This window comes from Macaca thibetana, chromosome 12, assembly GCF_024542745.1.
Source record: "Macaca thibetana thibetana isolate TM-01 chromosome 12, ASM2454274v1, whole genome shotgun sequence".
Lineage (NCBI taxonomy): Eukaryota > Metazoa > Chordata > Mammalia > Primates > Cercopithecidae > Macaca > Macaca thibetana.
The window spans coordinates 52918860-52928025 of record NC_065589.1 but is presented as its reverse complement, the minus strand read 5'-3'; the positions used below and the strand labels follow the sequence as shown (position 1 = coordinate 52928025).

Sequence of the window (9166 nt, the reverse complement as noted above, 5' to 3'; positions counted from 1 at the left end):
AGTGCGGTATTAGGCGGGGAGTTACCCAATTTTCCAGGTGTTGTGTGTCTCAGTTTCCCTTGGCTAGGAAAAGGAATTCCCTTCCCCCTTGTGCTTCCCAGGTGAGGCGATGCCTCACTCTGCTTCAGCTCTCGCTAGTCGGGCTGCACCCGCGGACCAGCACTGACTGTCCGACACGCCCCAGTGAGATGTACCCGGTATTTCAGTTGAAAATGCAGAAATCACCCATCTTCTGTGTCGCTCATGCTGGGAGCTGCAGGCTGGAGCTGTTCCTATTCAGCCATCTTGGGCGTGCCCAAATCACTACCGAAAGTTATTTCATTTAGGAAAAATAACTACTATCTTCTTCTTATCTTCAGTACACACAATTTAAACAAATACAGCTGCTATAACACTTTACACAATTCCTATGTACTGGAATAATAACAAGGTCTAAATAGAGTTACATTTTTAAACACTGGGTCAAGGCCTTACATAAAAATACCATCCTACTTTTCCCTCTAAGTTTTGAAATATCATATACTTTCCCCCCAACATCTGCAGCCATCCAGGAATTTTTAGGAAACTTTTGTGCATGATCTTTGGACTCAGTGACAAAAGATCAAAATCCCCCAAAATGATGGTTCACTTGAAGTCAAATGAGAGACCCTGGCTCAATAGTCTTCTAGGATGAAAGCAGTGCTGCATCAACTGGCTCCATGAAGGATGGGCTCATGAAGGATCTGATCAATCAGTCATAATACAGTCCAGGTGGTAGATGTACATGCTCAGTAGAAATTGAATTGGGTCTGGGCACATTGGCTTATGCCTGTAATCCCAGCCCTTTGGGAGGCTGAGATGGGTGGATCACGAGGTCAAGAGATCGAGACCATCCTGGCCAACGTAGTGAAACCCCGTCTCTACTGAAAATACAAAAATTAGCTGGCCTGGTGGTGCATCTCTGTAGTCCCAGCTACTCCAGAGGCTGAGGCAGGAGAATCACTTGAACCTGGGAGGTGGAGATTGCAGTGAGCTGAGATCACGCCACTGTACTCCAGCCAGGGTGACAAGAGGGAAACTCCGTCTCAAAAAAAGAAGAAGAAATTGAATTGGGTCCCCATAAACAAAGTCCATTATACAGATCACACACTCCTGGATCTGTTGTTCTGATTTTCTGATCCATCTCTTCCAGGATCATGAACTCCTTTAGGCAGTTGTTGTATAAGGCCTATTCTTTGAGGTATCCTAATTTGTTAGGATAGGTGTTGCTAGGTGTTGGATGGTAGACTGGAACTGGAACCTGTTCGTGATATGGCAGCGGCTCCTGATACAGCTTAGTCCCCTCGCCAAAGCTAGCCCAGTTGGACTGAGACTCCTGAAGCAGGGAGATGTCATCCGAGGTTGGGGATTTGAGGCAGTTCCCCATCTTCTGGGGCTGAGGGGTGTGATCTGTGCACTGACGGTCTTCTCTATTTTCTACCTTGAGATTAATAAATATATGGGATACTTTATGTAAATATATTGTTGCTTATACTTTCATCCACTAGTTTTAGCATCTACTGATGATGATTCTTACCTGAAATAGTTGTGGTGGTTTGTGAAATGGTGATTTTCTTTCTTTTTAAATCTTATTTTGAATTAATTTACATTTACAAAAATTGTAAAAATAGTACACCCTTCACCCCAAATGTTAACATCTTACACAATCATAACGTAATAATTGTACTGTGTGTAGAAAACAGCAAATTAACACTGATGAAATATTGTTATTGTTATTATTATTTTGGAGACAGAGTTGCACTCTGTCACCCATGCTGGAGTGCAGTGGTGCGATCATAGCTCATGTTAACCTCAAACTCCCAGGCTCAAACAGTCCTCCTATGTCAGCCTTTCTAGTAGCTAGTACTACAGGTATACATCACCACACCTGGCTAATAAAAAAAAAATTTTTTTTTGGTGGCAGGGTCTCACTGTCTTCCCCAGGCTGGTCTCGAACTCCTGTCCTCAAGTGATCCTCCTGCCTCAGCCTCCCTTCTCAAGGAAACTTGTCCTCAAGTAATCCTTCTGCGTCAGCCCCAAATACGCACAGTCATGGCTCACTGCAGCCTTGACTTTTTGGGCTCAGGTGATCCTCCTACCTCAGCCTCCCACGTAGCTGAAACTATAGGCATGAACCACCATGCTCAGTTAATTTTTTGTAATTTTTTGGGAGAGACGGGTTTTTACCATGTTGTCTAGGTGGGTCTCAAACTCATGAGCTCAAGTGATCTACCCACCTTGTCCTCTTAAAATGCTGGGATTTACAGGCATGAGCCCAAGCCCGATTCATATTATTAACTGATTTACAGACCTTATTTAAATTTTGCCAGTTTCCCAACTAATGTCCCTCAAAGCAAAAGAAAAAAGTTCTAAATTTTGCCAAACACCTCACTGTTCTTGCTTTGGTCCAGAATCCCTCATTGTGTTTAGTTGTCATGTCTTTCTTATGTGATTAACAGAGATTAACAGATGGTCATCTTCATCCATGTGACCAACAAGACCAAAAAGGTATAATTCCTCAGTCTTTCTTTTTATGACAAATGGTCATTAAAAAGCAAGATCAGGAGCTCGAGACCAGCCTGGCCAACATAGTGAAATCCCGTCTCCATTAAAAAAACAAAAATTAGTTGGATGTGGTGGCACACACCTGTGGTCCCAGCTACTTGGGAGGCTGAGGCAGGAGAATCACTTCAATCTGGGAGGTGGAGGTTGCAGTGAGCGGAGATTGCGCCATTGCATTCCAGCCTGGGTGACAGAGCGAGACTCCGACTCAAAAAAAAAAAAAGTAATTCTATACATGATAAATGGTGATTTCCACCCCCCACCCCCGACACGCACACACCACTTCTAACATATATACCACATTGATTAGTTGGGATTCCATTTTGGGGAGGAATTATCCCTTCTCCTTTATTTACTACTGCTGGTAGGGACTCATGTGCACCTTTAGTCCCAGCAACTCAGAAGGCTGAGGCAGAAGGATCGCTTGAGCCTGGGGATGTCGAGGCTGCAGTGAGTCATGATTGTGCCACTACACTCCATCCTGTGCAGCAGAGTGATACCCTCTCTTTCAAAAAAAAAAATCCGTTACTGTCATTGGTTCTTTTGATGCTACGTTATCCTAGATTTGACCATTGAGAGCCTTTCAAGCAGGTTTATATCGACTAAATATGTCTCCTGGTAAAAATGGGATCGTTTTACATTATTGGTAACATGTAATTAAAAACCACATGGAATATAGCATTCTCTATCAGCTGAGTATCTTAAAATATTTGAATCATTGTTATGGTCCTAGAAAGCAAAGATTATTGATCATATGATTGCCAATAGCTCATATCTAGATTATCCTATGTCTCATGCCCATCACTGAGAACATTATGTCATCACCAGCATCACTTTATTAGTGTTTAATTTGGGCAGATATTCAGTATCTTCAGTTTTCAGTTTTGAGAAAAAAACGTATATAATCAGCATTTAGTTATTAGTATTTTCTTGCTTGTTAAGTGCCTTTACTAATGCCAGTGCTGGTGAAACTAGGTTAACACTGTATTTGGGTTGAAATTGATAGTTTACTCATATAACAGAAGTATCTCTCAAAAAGACTTCTATTTCTTTTGGGAGGGAGATCTGAGAGTGGGGACAGAGGGAGTGTCTTAGAAAATCAAAACTGTGTACCTAGTGTCTAGCATTATGTTTGTCACACTTAATGCTCAGTAAATATTTGTTGAATAAATGAATAATACCCAAGAAAGGGCCCACCTTCCCATTTCTTTTATTTTCAGTTCTTTTAGATGATTTTTTAACTTAGTCATTTTTCATATGTGGGCCATTTTTGCTTTTCACATTTTACTGCTTAAATATCTAAAATTATCAAAGCCTTTCCAAATTGTCTTCTGTGGAAAAATATGGGGGTTGAAATTTTCAGAAAGGGGTAGAGATTTCATGTACAAAAATTAAATTGCTTTCTTTTTTGGACTTAGCTCACAGAGCCTTTAATATGTTAATTACATACCATGAATCTCTTAGAGATGGGGGAATACTCGACATTTTTGAAACTTATTAATGATAAAAACCCATTTTTCTCAGTTTCTAAGAGACTATGGAAAATGCTTCTCTGATTTTTTAAAAACCTGCTTAACTCTCTTTAGGCTTATTTCTTTGTTATTATTTGATATTATTTTGTCACTTTTGGACTACTTGATATGCCCCAAATGAATTTTCTTTCTCACTGACCTGGACAGCCTTTTCTCAGCTAAATATGGCATGTCCTAAGAAGTCCATTGATTGCCCAAAAAGCTGATCCCATGGATTAGAAATAGCCTCAAGAAGATTACTCATCTAAACATTTGCCACACATTTATCAGAGAAATTTAATGCAATTTTTCTAAGTCATCTAAATTCTTTGTAAGCCATTCTATACACCTTGGTAGGAGATGTTTCATATTTGTAGAAATTTCAAATATTCAAAGAATGTTGAGTCAGTCTCTCAATTGGCAAAATTATACAGAGTAAGAAAAATGTCCATAGAAATAGAACCAAGAGAAGTCTATATAAATAGTAGTGTGAAGAAGAGTGAATTCCTTTTTAGCTGTAACATCACATTTTTTGCATGTTGCACACATTGTTTAGCCGTTTCTGAACACATTTCCATTTACGTCATTTGTAAAAACTGCCTAGCCTCATATTCTGGAAAACTGACAAAGTTGTAATGAACAGATGCAGATTCCATAATTGTAATTGGCCTTTATTCTAAACTAATTTTTGGTTCATGCATTGTTAATGATTTCTATTTTTCTCCATTTTTACCTTAAAATTGGAAAGGGTATCTTTTAGAGGGAAACATTTTTTGTTGACTTTTAAAAATCAGGGCTTATTACATTATGACCTGTAGGTTCTCCAATTACCTATATTTAAACCTAGAATTTTAAGGGTGCCTTTTTAATATTTTCTGTTAATACTTAATTTTACACAATCTTTTAAATTTTTCTTTTATAATTCCCAGATAAACACATCAGTTTTAAATGAAACACCTTCTTAATTTTTTTCTATAATTAATACTATCTTGTTTTTAAATAATATATAGATCATTTAGAATATAGAAGATTATAAAGAATTTATCTATTTTATGTTTTTACAATTCAAGTCTTTCTTAAATTGAATAATAAATATTAGTAGATCCTCAAACAGAATCAAAAAGATGTATTCTCATATTGTTTTATTATTGTATGATTTTCTAACAATGCCATTTAAAAGACTTTGACTTTCCAAAGTAGGACTAATTCAGGTGAATCTCTGATTGTCCTAATGGGACTATATGATCTGGCTCCAAGCATAGTACATGTAACGTTTTTAAGTAAGACGAGATAAACCTGAAAAATTCTGATCTTGGAACAGCTCTTCTGATACTTCTGACTAGTGCCAAATTTTGTCATATGAACGGGGAACATGATATTTATTAATGAAAGAATGGGTTTTTAAAATAATTGTTTTAGTGTTTATAGGTCCTTTTTATTAAAGTATGAAATACAGAGCAAGTGTTTTGGCATATTGTTGCTTGTTATAAGGAAGATTTAATAGCTTGTTTTGGGCTATTAATATGAAGAGAAGTCATTTAGAGTTCAGATATATATTTAGAACTAGCATGTGTGCAAAAAGATACAAAGTAAATCAAGAAATTCTGGAAAAGATTGTTTGAAGAAAAGAAGTTGCTATTTTCAAGCTAACATTGGTAAAGTAAATATCAAAAAGAGACTTAAATATTTTCTTTATTTTGAATATTTTATTAAGGGTCCCAAATCAAAACTTAGAATTGACAGAATTAAATCAGTGAAAGTATGAAACTCTGTTTATAAAGTAACAGTTATGTAAATATAATTTCAAATGGAGTCTAGGAAACCCAGACTGCTTACTGCAGTTAGTTATAGGAGATGATTACAAACGGAACAGCTGTCTGAATTTAGTAACACAAAGCTATTGTTACTGCTTATAGAAAATTTAGTTATGTTATATAAATTAGTTTTCTCTGATTTTGAAAATGTCTTTATCATGATTTTTGCATGAAGAGAATATCTTCACATTTCACATACTTTTTCAGTAAATGTTAATAGGAATTCAATGATTTGTTCTTTAAGTTTTAATTTGTTGATCAAAAGATGTGTATAATACTAAAAAATACATGCCAAGTAGGTTTGCTGCATGAATTTTATAGCATATAATATATGAAAACCCTGGTGTCCTTTTGGCCTTGTTGGTCACATGCATGAAGATGATTATCTGCTGATCTCTGCTAATCACTAGTACATCCTTTTACAGAAGACAGAACAGTTTTTAGTTGTGTTTCATTTGCTCCTTTGAAAAGTGCTTTAACAAGAAACTTTAGGAAATCATTTGATACTGTAAGATTATAAAATAATGGATATTTTCTATCTAAAGATGGTAATTTTAAAATGAGAATTAGAATTTTTATATAGGAGCAATACTGAAAAAAATTCAACATGTCTCCATATTTTATTTGGGTATTTTTATGAGTTTGTTTTAGATGCCAATAATAGTTTTATGAATGTCATAGATGTGAATGACTCTGTTAGACTTGTCGATACAAACACACACACACACAGCTATCTCTCACACACTTTCACATATGCAGTGCGTTATTGTTATAACTCTAAAATGTTTAAAAACTGTGAGAATAAAACAGTGCCTCTCATCCTTTGATATATGTATAATTTACCTAGGACCTTGTTAAAATTTAGATTCTAAGTCAGTAGTTCTAGGGTAGATTTTGAGAGTCTGCAATTATAGCAAGTTCCCAAATCATGACTATTCCGCTACTCCAGAGTCATAAAACTTTTTCTATTAAGGATCATGTAGTAATATTTTAATATTTTAAGCTTTCCAAGATAAGAAGCAAAATTGAGGATATTCTGCAGGATATTTCCTACATTATAGGATAAAGAAACAAATGTCCACAAATTTTTTTATTGATGAAATTCAATAAGTAATTGAGAACTGTTTCGTGGTATAGCTGTATACACTACTTAATAAAAAGGAATGATCTGATACACACAACAACAGAATGAATCTCAAAAATATTATGCTGAGTGTTAAGATTGAATAAAATTTCATTGTATGTATAAAAAAAAAATTATGCTGAGTAAAAGAGATCTTACACAGAAACTACATACTATGTGCTATCATTTATATGAAGCTCTGGAAAATACAAACTGGGCCAGGCACAATGGCTAATGACTATAATCCCAGCACTTTGGGAGGCTGAGGCAGGAGAATCACTTGAGGCCCAGAGTTCAAGACCAGCCTGGGCAACATAGCAAGACCCCTGTCCCTGTCAGTACATGGGAAATAAAAAAATGTATGTGGGCATAATGGTGAATGCCTGTAGTCCCAGTTACTTGGGAGGCTGAGGCAGGGGTATTGTGTGAGCCCAGGAGATTGAGGTTACAGTGAGCTATGATCATGTGACTATACTCCAGCCTAGGTGGCAGAGCAAGACCCCCTGTCTCTTCAAAAGAAAAGGAAGAAAGAAAATACAACTAAACAACAATAACAGAAAGCTGATGATGGTTATATGGAGACAGGAGTGAAGGGATGGACTGACTACAAAGGAACATGAAGGAACTGTTTGGATGATGGAAATGTTCTGTATGTTGGTTGTGAGTAGTTATGCGGTATATATGTCCTTTAAAACTTATTGAACTTGGGAAAGCCAGCTGACATGTTGTAAGGACACTCAAGCAGCCCTATGGAGAGACTAGGTTCCAAAATGGTGTAGAAGCAAGTTGGCTTCACTCTTCTTCACAGAAAACCACAAACAAGAGAGCACCGAGATTATCACCAGCAATATCCCAGCACTCAAATATGAAGATAAAACAGTTCATAGAATCACAGAGAAAAGAACAAAATCTATGAGCAAAACTCTATAGGAAAAAAATCTAATAATCCAATTGAAAAATTGGCAGAAGATTTCAGTAGACATTTCTGAAAAGAAGACATACAAATGGCAAACAGATATATGAAAAGGTGCTCAACATCCTTGACCATCGGAGAAATGCAAATCAAAACAATGAGATATCATCTCACACCAGTTAAAATGGCTTACATACAAAAGGCAGGCAATAACAAATGCTGGCAAGGATGTGGAGAAAATAGAACCCTCATACACTGTTGATGGGAATGTAAACTAATATAACCACTGTGGAAAGCAGTTTGGAGGTTCCTCAAAAAACTAAAAATAAAGCTACCATATGACTCAGCAATTCCACTGTTCTCTGTATACCTAAAAGAAAGGAAATTGGCCTACTGAAGAGATACCTACATTCCCATGTTTGTTGCAGCTCTGTTCATAATAGCCAAGATTTAGAAGGAACCTAAGTGTTTATCAAGAGATAAATGGATAAAGAAAATGTGGTACTTAGGCCAGGCACAGTGGCTCACGCCTATAATCCCAGCACTTTGGGAGGCCGAGGCATGTGGATTGGATGGTCTGAGCTAAGGAATTCAAGACTAGCCTGGGCAACATGGTGAAACCCCGTCTCTACTAAAATACAAAAAAATTAGCTTGGCATGGCAGCATGTGCCTGTAATCCCAGCTACTCGGGAGGCTGAGGCAGGAGAATAGCTTGAACCCGGAAGGCAGAGGTTGCTGTGAGCCGAGATCACGCCACTGCACTCCAGCCTGGGCAACAGAGCGAGATTCCATCTCCAAAAAAAAAAAAAAAAAGGAAAGAAAGAAAGAAAATGTGGTACTTATACTGTGGTGTACTATCCTGCCATGAAAAAGAATGAGATTCAGTCATTTTCAACAATGTGGATGGAACTGGAGGTCATTACAGTAAGTGAAATAAGCCAGGCACAGAAAGACAAACATTGCATGTTCTCACTTACTTGTGGGATCTAACAATCAAAACAAATTAAATCATGGAGATAAAGAGGAGAAGGATGGTTACCAGAGGCTGGGAAGGGTAGTGGGTGGGTTGTGAGGAGTTGGGGATGGTTAATGGTTACAAAAAAATATTTAGAATGAATGAATAAGACCTAGTATTTGCTAGCAAAACAGGGTGACTATAGTCAATAATAATTTAATTGTACATTTAAAAATAACTAAAAGAGGCCGGGCGCGGTGGCTCAAGCC

At 37.1% G+C, this 9166-nt stretch overlaps 1 pseudogene; it reads right to left on the bottom strand.

The window, feature by feature from the left end:
* Positions 1–795: 795 nt before the first annotated feature.
* On the bottom strand, positions 796–1440 carry LOC126932768 (RING finger protein 11-like; annotated as a pseudogene).
* Between the last annotated feature and the right edge of the window lie 7726 nt (positions 1441–9166).